We start from the raw sequence: 16,018 nt of genomic DNA, 5'->3' as shown, positions 1-16,018 counted from the left end.
TTTCTCCTCCATCTACCCCTTCAGTTCAGGGAGTCGTCTTCAAGAATTTCATCCTAAAATATAAAGTAATGAAGAAGGCAGTGTGTCTCTTTGGTTGATTTCATTTGACTTGGGTTCATTGTTAAAGATTTTCCAGTGAGGATTTTGTGAGCTTTTAAAAGCTGGAAGTGTAGCACAACCAAGGAGAGAAAGTCAGAGAAACGAGTCAGCGGCCCCTGTGAGGTCTGCAGGACGAAGGCAGGAAGTGGGGCGGAGGCAGCACCGTGGCCTCCCCTGTAGCCCTGAGGCCAACGTGGGCATGAAAAGCCAGCTTCTCTTGTCACCATGTGTTCTACCAAGTCTCCAACTAAAGGAATGCGAGGAGATTTGGAGAGGCCTTACCTTTTACCCTCTTGTCAAACATCTTAATGCTGACTGTATTTATTCAAGATGACACAGAGATCACCTGCAGAGCTTGAGGGAGCGGTGCTTGCTTCCTGACTTGCCCGCCCCAGGCTCACTCATCAGACTCCTGATTCTTGCAGGCACTGCAGTGCCCGTGGGGGGTGCTCTGCTCCTGGGGGGGTCTCTGCTCCTGTGGGGGGAGCTCTGCTCCTGGAGGAGCTGGGCACTGGAGTGCTCACATTGGAGCCGGTCGCACAAGCGCTGATCCCTCACCACGTGATGAGCCCTTTGTGTAAGTAGTAGAGGTGGGAAACAGAGTCTTCCTGTGTCTACGGAGTTCTCCAGTAAAGCCAACTTGGAGGAAAGAAAGAAAATGCCTACTGTTCCATGACTGTGTCCTAAGGGTTTAAAGCTCACTGCGGGTCACACGTGAGATCTCATCCAGTAAATACTCTGGGGTCTTGACTCTGACATGTCATGAATTTGGCATTCTCATAATGTTATTTCTCTTAAAATATGTCTAAGCAATCATTTTTGTGTGATGGTTATATGTGCATAAGTGTCCTGAAGAAACTGTTGTGGATGGAAGTGTGGGCATCAGTGGTACCAGAATGGCTGGTGGTCCTGGGGGTTGCCCGAGCTGCACACCATTTGTTACCAGCAGTCTTTCAGGTCGCATCTTATTCCAGAGCTCACCGGGGCTCCCATCTCTCACTATGTGTCTTGAGAGAATATTTGTTCAGAGGGTAGGGGACAGGGTGCTTCCAAGTCTGGGTTCTGGGTTTCCCTGTCTAAAGGTGGCACTGGCACAAATCCTTTATTCATGGGGTAATTAAGCCACACAGTCTCGTGGTTAATTTGGCCTCCCTGTACTTCTTCATGTTAGGAGCTGGAGGGCTTGGGTAAGGCCCCCAAACCTGTTTTTGGTAAGCTTTCAGCCCTACCACACAACCTGGGTTGTCCCATTTCAGTCACATGACTTTGATTTTTGCAGGTAGGTGTGACTCCTGGACAGTGCCTGGGACTTCCAGGTTTCCCCTACAGTAGGAACACTGAAGAAATTTCAACCCGTAAGTTGTGTTTGGGGGCCTCGAGGACAAGTAGGGACCCACAGAAAGATATCTGGATGGGTGGCGATCAGGCCCGAGTCTTGGAAGGACAGAGATTCCATTATTGTTTTAACAGTGAACTTAAGGGAGGAATTCGGGAAGGTCTGATGCAATTGAGGTTAAAAATATTATCTGGCTTTTATTGTTAGCAGTAGTGGTTTTTAAACCTTAGACCCATTCCCGCTTTTTATAAGAAATATTTTGCAACCTTTCTTTTTTGGTGCCCGGAATTGAACATCATGGAAAGTGTAACCTAAGTATAAATATGATAAACAAATAGACAGGTAGATGGAAAAATGGGGTACCTAAATTCTTATATTATGGGGTATTTTATATTTATGCTAATTAGTGACCTCTCAGGACAAAAGGCACATACAAAGGGAGTCACTTCTAATAAACTGTTTTTCCAAGCCTTACCTAACTGGGAAACAAGTGGCTTCAGAATGTTAGAGCACCTCCCCGGTCCCCGGGGAAATCTCCTTGTCAGAGTTACACTTGCTGATGGTGTCCTGTGCCAAGTGCAAGCAGATGCGTTTCGGAAGCTGCCCGGGGGCTGACTCCGGGGATTCCTTCTCCGTCTCAGCTCTGAGGGAGCCTTGCCTTTCCTGACCACAACCACAGAGGCGATTTTGAATCTCTGAAAACTGCCATACCAGTGTATATCACAACCCCCACAAGATATGTTGAATAAAGTAGAAAACTTTAAGTGCCTCCTTTAGGATAGAAATAGGATATAAAATAAATCATGATTTAAAAAATTCTAGTGCCCGAATAAGTGCTACATTACACTGGCTGCATTATTAGGTTAGACAACTTCATTACTGCTTTCCATACCACATCTTCTAGTTAGTTTTTATTTATCTTTTTTTCCCTAAAGAAAAAAAATCATATGATGCATTCTTGTGTCAGAGGTGACAAGAAGAGAGCAAGTGTAAAACCGGAAATCGTGATGCTGGTCAGTCTAATATCAGCTCCGTCACTGCACAGATCATCTTAACTCATTTTACTGCAATTTTTGGAATTACCTTCTCACTTGGAAAAACCCCTGTGTCAGTTAGATTTGCTAGTAAAACAATTTTTTTTCTTACTTAGTGCATCAGTGATGTTTTCAAGATGATAAAAAATTTTGCCCATGGCATTTAAACAGTTGCTTCTTCTCGTAATTCATGGTTCACGGTCTTGTATTTGTCACAACTGGAGAAATGTGTTTTCTGTGTGCAAATTCTCATTGTTTTGGTGACGCAGGGACACTTGTCCTTACTGGATGGAGTATGATAGTAGTTGTTTGAATTCTCTCTCTAAATCTGGAGTCCTGTGTTATGATTCCTGTTACCTTAAAAAATATGAATATTGTTATTTACCTAAATAGATAACATCACACCAGTGATGTATATCAAATTGGTCCAACTAGGAATTCCAATATTAAATGAGACAGTAATTTCACAACTCACTATTCCAAAAATTTGGATTGATGGTTCAATTATACCAGGGACATTACCTGTTGTAATTGAATCAATCATTGCTTTCTTCAATAAAAGTTTCCATTCCATCTGCTCTTTTGTTTTATTGTCCTTCTGTGTTTTGTTTGCTTTCTTTCCCAAATATATATGATTTTGGATTTTGTCATTGAAAATCCTTGCTGGTTTTGCTACCTCATGCTGCAGAGAAAGCCTTGTGACTGTTTTATAGTCACTGATTTCATGGTTGTATGAGTGCTTAATGCCACCTTGCAGGGATGTGGAGACCTAATGAAGTGTGTGCATAAAAGGCTTAGTCTACATTGAGTGCAGGGTTAGTGTGAGCAGCTCATGTCATCAGTATCATAGTTAATCCATTACAATCATCCTCTGTTAATCAGTGTTATCATTCTAACGTCTCCAGGAGAGGAAATGTAGTATTCTAAATGCAAATCTTTGCCACTCTTTTAGTCAATTCAACACCTTTAAAGCTTTGCTGTAATAGGACTGTGTGCCTGGTATCCCTACTTTTGCTTCTCCTGACCCAGGACGCGGTCTCCACGGCTGATGATCCATGAGACACTGGATTCTTGGTCCCATGGCTCTGTGTGTTCTGGGACATCTGGGGACTTCAGCACTGTTTTAGGGGCTTTGGGTCCCACCTCTTCATAGCATTGCTGAGATGAGATCTGTGGGTTCATCCTCATTCTTGAGTGTATGGTGCATTTTTTCTAGAACCAACACACGCCACCGTGACAGCACTGCTTTGACCACGTGCTGGGGCAGCGTGTGCTTGTCAGTTCTTGGGTTTAAATTTTCTGTTCAAATTTCTAAAATGGGGTATATTGACAGATACACTCCATGTAAACAGAAGCTCTGTGGGGTTTTCAGCAACTTCTAAGAGCATAAATATTCCTGAATCAGCTAATCTTCCTCCCAACAAGTGAGGAGCAAGCCGGCAAGTCCTGGGTGCCTGTGGCGGCCAAGCTGTGCAGCCCAGGCTGCTCACCGAGGAACAAGGAGAAAATCTTAAAAACCTAATTCCATGCTGTTTTTCACAGAATCTCAGAACTGAATGTTTTAATATTTAAAGAGGGGTGATTAGTTTTTTTTATATATTATTTTATTTTTTTCCTTTTTCAGTATTATTAGGTATAATTATTACAGTTCAACTCCACATACACATTGCATGTAAATACATGTATAGAGTATACTGCATTTTTTTAGTTACATATATGTACTAATTATTGTTTCTAAGAACAGATTAGAGTTTCAGATTTTTAAACTTACATAGTTACCAGAGGAATAAAGCCAACTACAAAAGAATAATAAACAGAATATGGTAATCCAATCACAAAGGACAGTCATATGTGCTTAAGCATATTCAAGAAATCAAAATAACAATTAGTTCATTTGTGGTCTTATTATTATTGCTATTAATTTTAGATTCCTCATAAATGAAGTCTTATGGCATTTTTCTTTCTCTTTTCACCCCACTTCACTTAGAATGACAGTCTTCAGGTCCATCCATGTTGCTGCAAATTGCATCTGTTATGGCTGAGTAGTATTCCATTGTAGATATGTATCACCTTGTCTTTATCCAGTCATGTGCTGATGGACATTTGTGTTGTTTCCATGTTCTTTGTTCTATGTCCCTTCTGGCAACAATTACTGATTTTAAATATTTTCCACCTTAAAATCCTTCCTGAAGGAGACGTGGTAACAGGAATCAAAAACAGTTACAGCACAGGGTTGTGTGTGATGGGCCCTAGGGCTTGGTAGGAAGGTTGGCAGAAAAGATTTCAGATTCTGATCAAATGATTCCTCCTCTTGTAGCCCTGCTGACCGCCTCTCTCACGGCCTGCCCTACTAGTCTGACCAGTCCCTTCTGTGAATCCCACTGTATTGTGCACAAATTTTTTCCAATTGGTGTCATCCCGCAGGGACCTTAGGTGAGGCACCTAAGCTCCTGTGTTGGTTTCTTCCATCAGCCCTTAACTTCCTTGGGAGCCAGGACTGTCTCATTGCCCCAAGGATTCCTAATGCCTAGTGAGATGCCTGATACAGCTGGTACTTAACGAGCACATAAGTCAAATGGAAAAACCTGATCAAAGAAATGGCCCTCATTTTTCAGACATGCCTACTTGAGTACATAGGGTAAAATGACATGTTTTCTTGAATTTGCTGTCAAATACTTCAACAAAGGACAAGTAAAAGAACAAAGGTCTGAATAAAGGAAATATGGAAATGTTTGTGAATTCCTTAATCTGGGTGATGGGCTTATTGTACTATATTTATTGATGTATACTTAAGTTATTTTATAATTTTCTTATCATTAGCTGAATAGCAAGTATTAATACGTATTAATTGAAATCCTTTGAGCCGACCAAACTTACCCCACACAAAATGCTTAATGTCCTAGTAGTGTGTCTTACAGAAATCTTTTCCCATAAAGACAGGAAAAAGGGAAAGACAGATCTGTGCAGTCTTTCCACATTGTCAAAAGACCAAAGACTGACACAAAGAAGAGATTCTAAAAAAGATAAAGAGGCTGAAATCAATGTCCTGAAAACCTAGCCAAGAATTCTAAATGTCCCAACTTAACTAACCTCAACACTGCTGCATCAAGAATGAGGCAAGTAGAACCTTGAGGATTTTTTTTAAATAAATAAATAATAATCCAGTTCCTACCACAGGCAATTATGGTAAGAGTGAGTACATGTTCTAACACCAACTAGTGTACAAATTGTAATTTATACTTGATTCAAACTGCTTCTTCTATAAAATCTGAATCTTTTTATTCTTAAGACAGATTTGTGGCATATGACCTAGTGATAAAATTTTCAACTCGCTTGTATTCAAAAAGTTCACCAATGTGAGAGTTTATTACAACAACTATTGCTTTTTGGGAAACCCATGTGCCTTGTCACTCTCTTCCATAAGATTTCCTGTGGAAAATTCAATCCCTCATTCAGGAAGGGGCTGAGCAAACAGTCTGATGGAAAACCTTCATATACTGCAACACAAGAAAATGAAAATGACAGTAAGCAGCCCGTGAAGCTGGCAGACACACACAGCTCACGGCTGTGTTCCCGCCATGACTTTCTGTAACCAGCAGGGAAAATGTGCATTTCAAGAAATAGACATAAACACTTTTCAGGACCTGAGCACATAATTTCCCTTTCAGGGTTTAGTGGGCTTCCATTTAATTCTATGAGAAGTGTTTAAAACAACAGAACAACAGCTGAGGTATGGTTTAAAGTAACATTTGTCTTAGTGAAAATAAAGCCAGCTGATTGTTATCATTTTTACTTTATTTGATCTCACTCTCCTACTTTACCTCCCCAACCTCCTCCACAAAATGATGGTGAACGTCCCCTCCTGGGTCAGAAGGCTAAGTAGAAAGTACCAATCACATGGAGGTGTGCTTTGTTGTTTTATTTTTCAAAAGAAACATGTTTCATTCATGTGATTTAAAATTAAGATCAAGAAACAAACTCTATTCAATGAATGGTAGCCAACACATGTCGTCATAGCTGCTCATCAGGTTTGGCCCCACGTTACACACATTTACATGGACATGTGACATGTGCTGTCATGGGACATGGTGAGTGGGGACAGGGTCTCTGCTCTCACAGGGCACACAGCCTGGTGGGGGAGGCAGTGTTCAATCATTGCCTTTTTTTTTAATGTACTTAAAAATTATGGGAAATGCTATTTAAAAAGAACAAAGTGAGTCAATGAAAGTGAAAAGTTCAAGGACAGTATTTAGGTGAGGGAAGACAGGGAACCTCTTTGAAGAGCTGACACTCCACTGAGACCCAAAGGACAACTCCGGTGCTGCAGGTAAAGGGCAGGGACACATTGATAAAGGGCTGATATCCAGAATACACCAAAATCTCTTTAAACTCAACAAGAAGAATGAATAACCTGCTTAAAAAATGAGCAAAATGCCTCAACACACACCTCAACATGGAAACTTGATGCCAAAGAAATCTATGGAAACATGCTCCACAGCATCTGTCATCAAGGGGCTGCAGACTGAAACAGTGAGTTATCACTGCACACCAGTCAGAACTGCCAAAACTCAGAACACTGACAGCACCAAATGCTGGTGAGGATGTGGAGCGTCAGGAATTTTCTTGCATTGCTGGTGGGAATGAAAAATGGCCCAGATACTTTGGAAGACGGTCTGGCAATTTTTTACAAAACTAAACGTACTCCTACCATATGATCTGGCAACTGTGCTCCTTGGTGTTTACTGAACAAAATGGAAAATTACGTCCACACACAAATCTGCATACAGATGTTAATAGCAGCTTTATTCATAATCACCAGAACTCAGAAACAACTAAGCTGTTCTTCAGTAGGTGAATGGATAAATAAACTGTGGTCCAGGCAGAAAATGGACTATTTATGGTGTTAAAATAAAATGAGTTATCAAGGCATGGAAAGACATGGAGGAACCTTAAATGCATAATACTAAGTGAAAGAAGCCAATCTGGGAAGATTCTGCAACTGTCTGATTCCAACTGTATGGTGTTCTGGGAAAGGCAAAACCACAGAGACTAAAAGATCAGTTACTGTCAGAGGCTAGAGGGGAAGGAGTAATGAATGAGGTGCAGCAAGGAGCATTTTTAGGGTCACTAAGACAGACTACTCTGTATGATGCTGTGATGGTAGAAACGTGTCATTGTACATCTGTCCAAACCCACAGAGTGCACACCACCAAGTGTAAATCCTAGTGTCAAGTATGGGCTCTTGGTGATGATGACGTGTCAGTGTAGGTTCACCCATTGTCGCAAATGCACGCTCAGGTACAGGCGTCAATAGTGAGGAGGCTGTGGGGACAAACTGCAGTTCATACACCCAATCCAGCCCCAGCCACTGCTGTGAATAAAGCTCTGTGGGTGTGTGGACTGTCCGGCTGCTCTGGCGTCTGAACAGCAGAGCTGAGCAGCTGCACCAGAGATCAGGAGGTTTGCAGATCCTGAAATATTGACTCCCAAGCCCTTGACAGAAAAAAGTCTGCTGTGTCCTGCTCTACACGAATCACAATTCACCCTGTTGAGACAGGAGAGCAGGGCCCAAACAAGGCATGGTTAATCGGACTGAAGCAATGTTTTAGTCCCAAAACCTTTGTTGAAGTCCTGCAGAATCAGTGACAGACTGTAGCCAGGAAGCGTCTGCAGAAGGAGTCGGTAGCAGGCCTTCCCGCCAGGCTCCGGGATGCCGGGGGCCACGCGCTGCACGGGGGCCACCCACTTGAAGAAGGCGGACTTGCGGTGGAAGCCGATCAACTCATAGAGCTCGGAGAGGACGCTGCACTGCTGAATTCTCTCCTAGGAACGCTGAAGCACAGGGAAAAAAGCAACAAGCATCTGAACGAAACATGTAAGTGAAAAAAGACACGTAAAAAATGTTTTCCCATAAAACAGAGACCTGATGACACAGGAAGGAAGAGGAAGGCTGACTTCGTGCACTGATGGGACCGGATGCAGAAATGCAGGGAAGCAGCGCTATGCAGATGCTCCAGACCCCCTCTGACCCCACCTATCCACGTTCATCCTGTCCTTTTCCTAGAAAGGCCTGTATTCCCTGAAACAGAGGAATCTGCTCCCTACACATGAGACGCAGAGAAAGGAAGGAGCAAAAAAAGGGAAAGTAAAGGAACAACGTTTCATCTAGACCCTAGTATTTGGGCAGGACTTTCACCAAACACACATCTTCTCAAAGCACAGAGCACACAGTGAGAGGCTGACAGAGTGACTGCGACTTCTGCTCCTTAAGCACCAGCTACCTGCCAGCACACGCTGCGCCCCTTACTGAATCATTACAATCATCTCAGAAACTATTACTACCCCGGCTCACAGGCAAGGAAATCTGAATCTCGGGGAGGAATTATTATCATCCTGGACAATGTCCCACGACCCAGAATTGTCAGAGCCTCCACAGACCCTGGACTAAAATTCTCCACTTCACCACGGGCCCTGAGCCTCAGGCTGAGGCCACATCAGGCCTGCACGGGCCCAGAGCACGAGCATGTGGGACAGGGAATGGTCCCACTCGAAGTGCCAGGCCAAGGCCCTCAGAAACCTATGAAATGAAACCAAATCCCCAAACTACTTTCCAACCCACTGCCCTGTCCGGGAGGACTGCTCGGCACATCTGCGCTGTCACCTGTGCACAGGCTGAGCAAGGGGCCCAGACAGTGACGTGACGTCCCAGTGGAAGTGGCTAGGAGGCCGCTTCATCACAGGACAGACTCTCCCGGCTTCCAACGTTAACTCTCCATTCCATTTTCAACTGGAAAGTAAGTTTAGACTTCTTTTCCTCTCCTAGAAACAAAGAGAGTGGTAATATCAGCAGGAAACTCAAGACTGAGGAAGATTCTCCTGGCCATCTGGAAGGATAGGTCGGGGAGGGAACAGAGACTGGGATCAGAAAGACCCGTGTTCCAGTCCAAAGTCTGCACGTAACTCGCTTTGACAGTTTACTTATTAATAGAGGTGAAAAAATCTAATTATGATTGTTGGGAAAACTAATTGAAATAACGTATGCCACTAGCATACGTATAAAATCCTTCATGAGTGTCCCAGAAATGGAAGTGATCGTGGTTAGTTACTGTCTGCCAAGTCTTGGGTGCTAAGCCCACATCAGCCAGCCAGAGATGTGCCAGAGAATGCCTCACCAGCTAGCAGCCTTCTCCAACTTGGAAACTCACAGTGTCTGAAGAACAGGCAGTGGTGGATGCTTTGGGACACTCTGGAGGTAACACTCCAGTGATGACTTTAAAAAGCTGGAGAGAATTTAGGGGACCATACAGTTCAAATACAGAAAACACATTCCATGTCTGCCCACATTCATCTCTAGCCATGATGATTCAGAGAGGAAATACATATTCAAACGTACACCATTTTCCCACATAAGTGCATCAAAACAATTTGGAAAGAATGTAACTTTCTTCTCTAGATCACACAGCGGGGATTACAAGGTTTGTACTGAGAGCCCTACTTGTAAAACATCTGCTAACATAACTGGGTCCACTATCAGTCCATTCAAAGAGAAGGATGGAAAAGAACAAAGCCAAGCTAATACGCTCCGGTTTTTGGTGGGTTACAATGTCACAAAGGAGATGGACAGGTCATCAAGGAACCACCCTGCCGTGATCACGGAGCCGAGCAACGGGGTGGGCGGCAAGATGTATGACGCAGCCGCAGCTGTGCCCGCGCTTCTAGGCAGGTATCCAAAGTCTCCTCGACATGGCGTCCAATGCTTGTGCCCACGTCCTCATCACCTGAGATGTATTTAAGAGAAAGGAAAACTAATAAACGGAAAATACCTTTGGTGGGCACACCGTCCAAAAAGCAAAGTCACAGTTTGACAACTGGCCATCCCGGTTCCCTGGGATTCATTCTTGGAGAACCTTAAAAACCACCCCTCTGTCCTCAAGAAGTGCTGCCTACTTGTCCTATCTTTGGCTCAGGGATACAGCACGTTCACGTGAACTTCAATGTCTGCACAGATTTGACTGTCTTTCTCCAGGTTCATTTGTCCATTCTGAAGAGGCCTGAGTTAAGTCCATTTTCTGTAAGATCAATTCCCTCCAGTGAAAACTCATCGAGCCTGCAATTAAAAGCCAAATGAACAGGACTGTCCTCAGCTAAAAAGTTCACCCACCCTTCACTGCTTTCTTAATTTCCTTTCCTAGCTAATTGCAACAGACTAAAACCTCCCTCCACCCAGCTCCCCAACTATGTCAAACAGAAAGTAAGGTCCATAAAAGAGGAGACAACTCCATAGTCACCTCTGAATTCCTAGCATATACTAATGTCAATAAATAGAACTATGATTATGGCTTCTTTCCTTTAAAACCTTTCTGGTTATTTAAATGAGACCTTGGAAGAGAGCTGTTTGGGTCTAGTATCTTGATCCAGAAGACTCAGGAGGCCTTTTTAGGAATGGCTGTTCACTGTTTCATTCAAAACACAACTTCTCATTCCGGGAGGAGCTGTGATTTTCTGCCAGGAGATTGTGGTCACTCTCATGCCAGAACAGCTTTAAACTAAATCCTTACTTTGGATTTGTTATTTTTCCCTGCATCCCCAAAAATTGACTTTCCTTAATTTCTTGCCTTGAGGAATGATATTTTTCTTTCTTTCTAATTCACCCTTTATTAAACAGGATTCTCAGGATGTGCTTGGCCTTACATAGGATGAGCCACCCAACTCCCAGTGTGAGAGGCCCGGGGCTCACCTCCCGCCCTCCTGCCAGGGCAACTAACACTCAGTTCAGGAGCCAACCGGCACCCCAGGGATTCTAAGTCTCACGTATCTCCCAGAATCCCTGCTTTCTGATATGACTTGGATTCTGAGGATTTCCCCTCACTTTCTTGAAAATTAGCTGTGCAGCTTGAAAGATGAGGAAGGAAGGATTTATTTCTTAATCAGCATTTTAAGGAACTTGTGTAATGAATGTTTTCACGAGTTTCTAGAACACTCCATTGCCGAGACAGAAAACACAATAGATATTTTCTAAACTTAGGTATCATGTGCATTGTTTCTTTGCTTTTGTTTTCTTAACTACTAACACACATTTTTTAATTAAAAAAAATAAGGCCCGAAATAGGATAGAAACTTGAAGGGGCAAACAAAATTTAAGGGCAAAGAAAGAAAAATGATAAGTACTCTACAAAGTTAATATAATACATACACTATGGATCAGATCAGCAATTCTCAGTAACAGCTAATTGAAACATGACCATGAGGTAAAACGTCTCTCCTGTCAGGAGATGACCAACAGATAATAGAATTAAAACAACAAATTAAAATTCTAAGTCTGGCGAGGTATAGAAGGCTACCAGCTAAATGTGTCTACTTCTGGAAAAGAGGGAGGCTCACCAGCTCTTTACTGTGGAGCCTGAGCCTAGGGGAGGGCGGTGAAGAACCGCCCTGTAAGTATCTAATTAACAAAGTGGGTTATGAATAAAGAGACGTGAGCTTTGATGACAGAGATGATACTACTATTCACTTGTCCTGTAAAGAATACTTCACGTTCAGCGATCAATACCTCGGCGTCCTCAGGGATTGAGATTATAGGAAAATGCACAGCCCGGGCCCAGACCTCCTCTGTGAGCTCGTGACACTGCACTTAGATGTCTCAAGAGCAACTCCAACTCCACCTGAAAAGAGCTCACTTCACGGTGCTCCTCCCATAGCCGTCCTGCCCAGGGCCCCTGGTTGGGAGGGAAGGTCTCTCTGCCCCTCCCAGCTCAGGCCCATCACTCACAGATGTGACTGGACCCCTCCTTCAGGGCTCAGATTTCCTCAGTCACCGAGACCCACCACCGACACCTGACCTACCAGGTATTCACAGGCACTCCCTCAGCACTGACTTTGGGCTGGGGACCACGCTGCACACTGTGCGAATGTTATCTCACTGGATCTCCACAACAGTCCTGGGAATTGGGTACATCACTGCTTCAATTGATTAAATAAATTGTTTCACTTCCTTGAGTGCGTCATCCAAAGTGACACGTCTACTGAGCCACAAACATGGGACTGAAAACCACTTGAAAATTGAACACTGCTACACCTCGCAGCCACCCTACTCTGATTCGTCACATCACTTTCTGCCGAGCCTACTGAATGTTTGCAAGCATTCTACAAACACAAAAGTGATCTAGGAGAGCACCCCACTCCCCTAATTAAAATCTGTCAATGATGGTCCACTGCTCTTCAGAGAAAGCCTCACCAGGCCTGAGCACAGCCCAACGGCCCGGCATCCTCGTTCCCTGCGCGGCCACGCCGCCTCACCCACCACGCAGCACAGTGCCGTGTCCAGGACTGGGATGCTGACTCCGTACAAAACGGGGCTCGTCTCACTCTAACAATGATCACCCTCTTCAGTGGTCACCCTCTAAAATGCTGACTCTCAGAAAAATATTTTCTCAGGATGAATCAATATCTTTTTCCTTTCAACTTCCAGTCATTGATAATGAGCTCCCCCAAAAAGAGAGAAGACTTAATCCTCAGTCTCCTTATCTGTAAAGTGGGAATAACAAGGAAATATGTAAGGTTTTCAGAGAAATAAAACTCATGTGAGTATGAGGGACAATTCCCAACATACAGTAAGCACTCAATATGGGCTTACTTAGTATTAATAAGAATATGTTGCATTCCAGCAACCTTAAATCAATGATTTATGGCTTTGTCCAACAGACTACTGACAAACAGTTGGACGAACCCTTTTGAGCAGATCAGCACAAGTGTATTGGGAGAGGTAAGTGCTGCCTCCAGTTACAGCTCAAACTCTTACATGTTGTTTGAGCATTTAGTTGTCGTTATTGAATAAAGACAGGTGTTCTTTAGTCAAAGCTCCTGAAACATAAATCTTCAAAGATAGATACAAATTAGGTTTCAAGTACAACATTCTCACTAGAAATTATTTGAAAATGATAGTCTTAGCTCCTCTGTACATCAAAAGGGCATGTTCTTAATGTATCTGACTATATACACTGAAAGGATTGTTTAAAAGAAATTAAGATGAAGCCATCCTAAATAAGTTCTCAGTATCATCTGCACAAAGCCCCACCCAAGGGTCTCATTTCTCACTTCCACATAGGTGTTCAGGTAGTTTAACCTGGGTCTTGGTTTTTTAAAACACAGGGGAGGGAAGAGTTGTGGATAGATTTATGAAGCAAATATAAACCTAGTGTATTTGATGTGTAGGAATCCTAGAAATAAACAAATTGATATATAGTCCCACCCTTAAGAAGCTCAGCCTTTCCATTTACAACAGCATTAAAAATAAAATGGGAGATACATTTAACAAAAATTTACAAGATTTGTACATTGAACAATTTGAAGTATCACTGAAAAAATTTTAGAAGATCTACATATACGGAAGACATCCCATGTTCATGGAATAGTAGACAATATTGTTAAAAATGTTAAGACTCCCCAAAGTGATCTACAAATTCAGTGGAATCGCTATCAAAATTCCAGCTGACTTCTTTGCAAAAATTGAAAAACTGATCCCAAAATTCATATGGAAGTGCAAGGGGCCCAGGACAGCCAAAGCTATCTTGAAGAAGCAGAGCAAAGTGGGAGGACTCACTTTAAATGTTACTACAAATCTATAGTACTGAAGTAATTATGGTACTGTCATAAGTTTGGGTACATAAATCTATGAGACACAGTAAAAATTCCAGGGGGGAAACTTATATTTACAATCAGTTTTCAACAAGTGTGCCAACAACACTGCAATGAAAGAATAGTCTATTCAACGAATGGTGCAGGGAAGGCTGGGTATCTTCAGGCAAAAGAATGAATTTAGAATCTGAAACCCCCTATTGTATATAACAAATAAAAATTAATTGAAAATGGATCACAGACAGAAACGTAAAATCTAAACCTATAAACTTTCTAAAAGAAGACATAGTATAAATCTTTGTGGTCCTAGGATAGGTTATGGTTTCCTAGATACAATACCAAGAGCAGAAGTGATAAAAAAAAAAAACCAGATAAACTGGACTTCATCAAAATTAAAACCACTTGTTACAAAAGACATCATCAAGAAAATGAAATGAAAGGGGAAGTGGGTAGCTCAAGTGATAGAGTGCATGCTTGGCAAAAAATAAATAAATAAATAAAATAAATGAATAAATCTATTACCTCCCCTATAAAGGAATTGTCTTAATGTTTAAAAAAAGTAAAGTGGAATGACAATCTGCAGAATAGTAGAAAAAATTTGCAAAGCATATATCTAATAAGAGACTAGTATCCAGGATATATAAAAAATGTTTACAACTGACCAATACAAAGAAAATCGACCCAATTTTTAAATTTACCAAGGAATTAAATAGATACACAAATGGCCAATAAGCATATGAAAAGATGCTCAGCATCACTAGTCAAATCAAAATCAAAATGAGATCTCATTTTACACCCACTAGGATGGTTATAATCAAAACACGGACAATAACAATTGTCGGTCAGGAGGCAGAGGAATGGGAACCCTCAATATGCAGCCATTGGAAATGGGCAATGGTGCAGCTTCTTTGGAAAAGTCTGGTGTTTCCTCAAAAGTTTAGTGTTATCATATGGCTCAGCAATTCTACTCCTACATATAGGGTCATCCCTCAGTATCCTCGGGGGATTGGTTTCAGGAACCCACCACCCTGGATTCCATAATCCAAGGATGTTCGAGTCCCTTTACAACCAGCCATCTGGATCCATGAAGTGGAAACTACAGATATGGAGGGCCAACTGTACAGCCAACAGAATGAAAACATATTCTCACAAAAATTTGCACATCAATATTCATAGCAGTATCATTCAGAGTAGCCAAAAGTTACAAACAATGTCCATCCATCAATGAATGGGTAAAAAAATTATCAAGAATAGTCCCAAAAACTTTTGGTCATTGAATCTTTGACAAAGGAGGTGAGAACATACAATGGAGTAAAGACAGCCTCTTCAGAAAATGGTGTAGGGAAAACTGGACAGCTGCATGTAAATCAATGAAGTTAGACTACTCCCTCACAGCACACACAAAAATAAATTCAAAATGGCTTAAAGACTTAAACATGTAGACAAAACACTACAAACCTCTTAGAAGAAAACGTAGGCAAAACATCTGACATGCATCTCAGCAATGTTCTCCTAGAGCAGTCTACTCAAGCAATAGAAATACAAGCAAAAATATACAAGTGGGGTCTAATTAAACTTTCAAGCTTTTTCACAGCAAAGGAAACAGTAAGCAAAACAAAAAGACAGCCTATGGAATGGGAGAAAATATTTACATTCAATGAGACTGTCAAGGGGTTAATTCCCAGAATATATAAACAGCTTTTACACTTCATAAGAAAGAAAAATAAACAATTCAATCCAAAAATGGGCAGAAGTGCTAAAGAAACTTTTCTCCAATGAAAACATACAAATGGCCAATAGGCACATGAAAAAATGTTCAATATCATTATCAGAGAAATGCAAATCAAAACTACAATCAAGTATCACCTCACACCCGTCAGAATAGCCATCATTCAGAAGTTCACAAACAATAAAT

At 42.0% G+C, this 16,018-nt stretch overlaps 1 long non-coding RNA gene across 9 annotated transcripts in view; it reads right to left on the bottom strand.

The window, feature by feature from the left end:
• Window positions 1–6,373: 6,373 nt before the first annotated feature.
• LOC141577202 (uncharacterized) overlaps window positions 6,374–16,018 on the bottom strand; it is a 112,929-nt gene continuing 103,284 nt past the window's right edge. For 8 of the 9 annotated variants that reach the window (XR_012505947.1, XR_012505951.1, XR_012505945.1 and 5 more), the window contains one exon: window positions 6,374–8,301. This is a non-coding gene — a long non-coding RNA (uncharacterized LOC141577202). Of the gene's footprint in view, window positions 8,302–9,130; window positions 9,289–16,018 lie in introns of all 9 variants that reach the window. The other variant, XR_012505949.1, reaches the window with a different exon arrangement.

The sequence above is a fragment of the Camelus bactrianus genome, chromosome 3, assembly GCF_048773025.1.
Source record: "Camelus bactrianus isolate YW-2024 breed Bactrian camel chromosome 3, ASM4877302v1, whole genome shotgun sequence".
Taxonomy (NCBI): Eukaryota; Metazoa; Chordata; class Mammalia; order Artiodactyla; family Camelidae; genus Camelus; species Camelus bactrianus.
The sequence above is the reverse complement of the archived record's forward strand: the minus strand, read 5'-3'. Positions and strand labels throughout refer to the sequence as shown.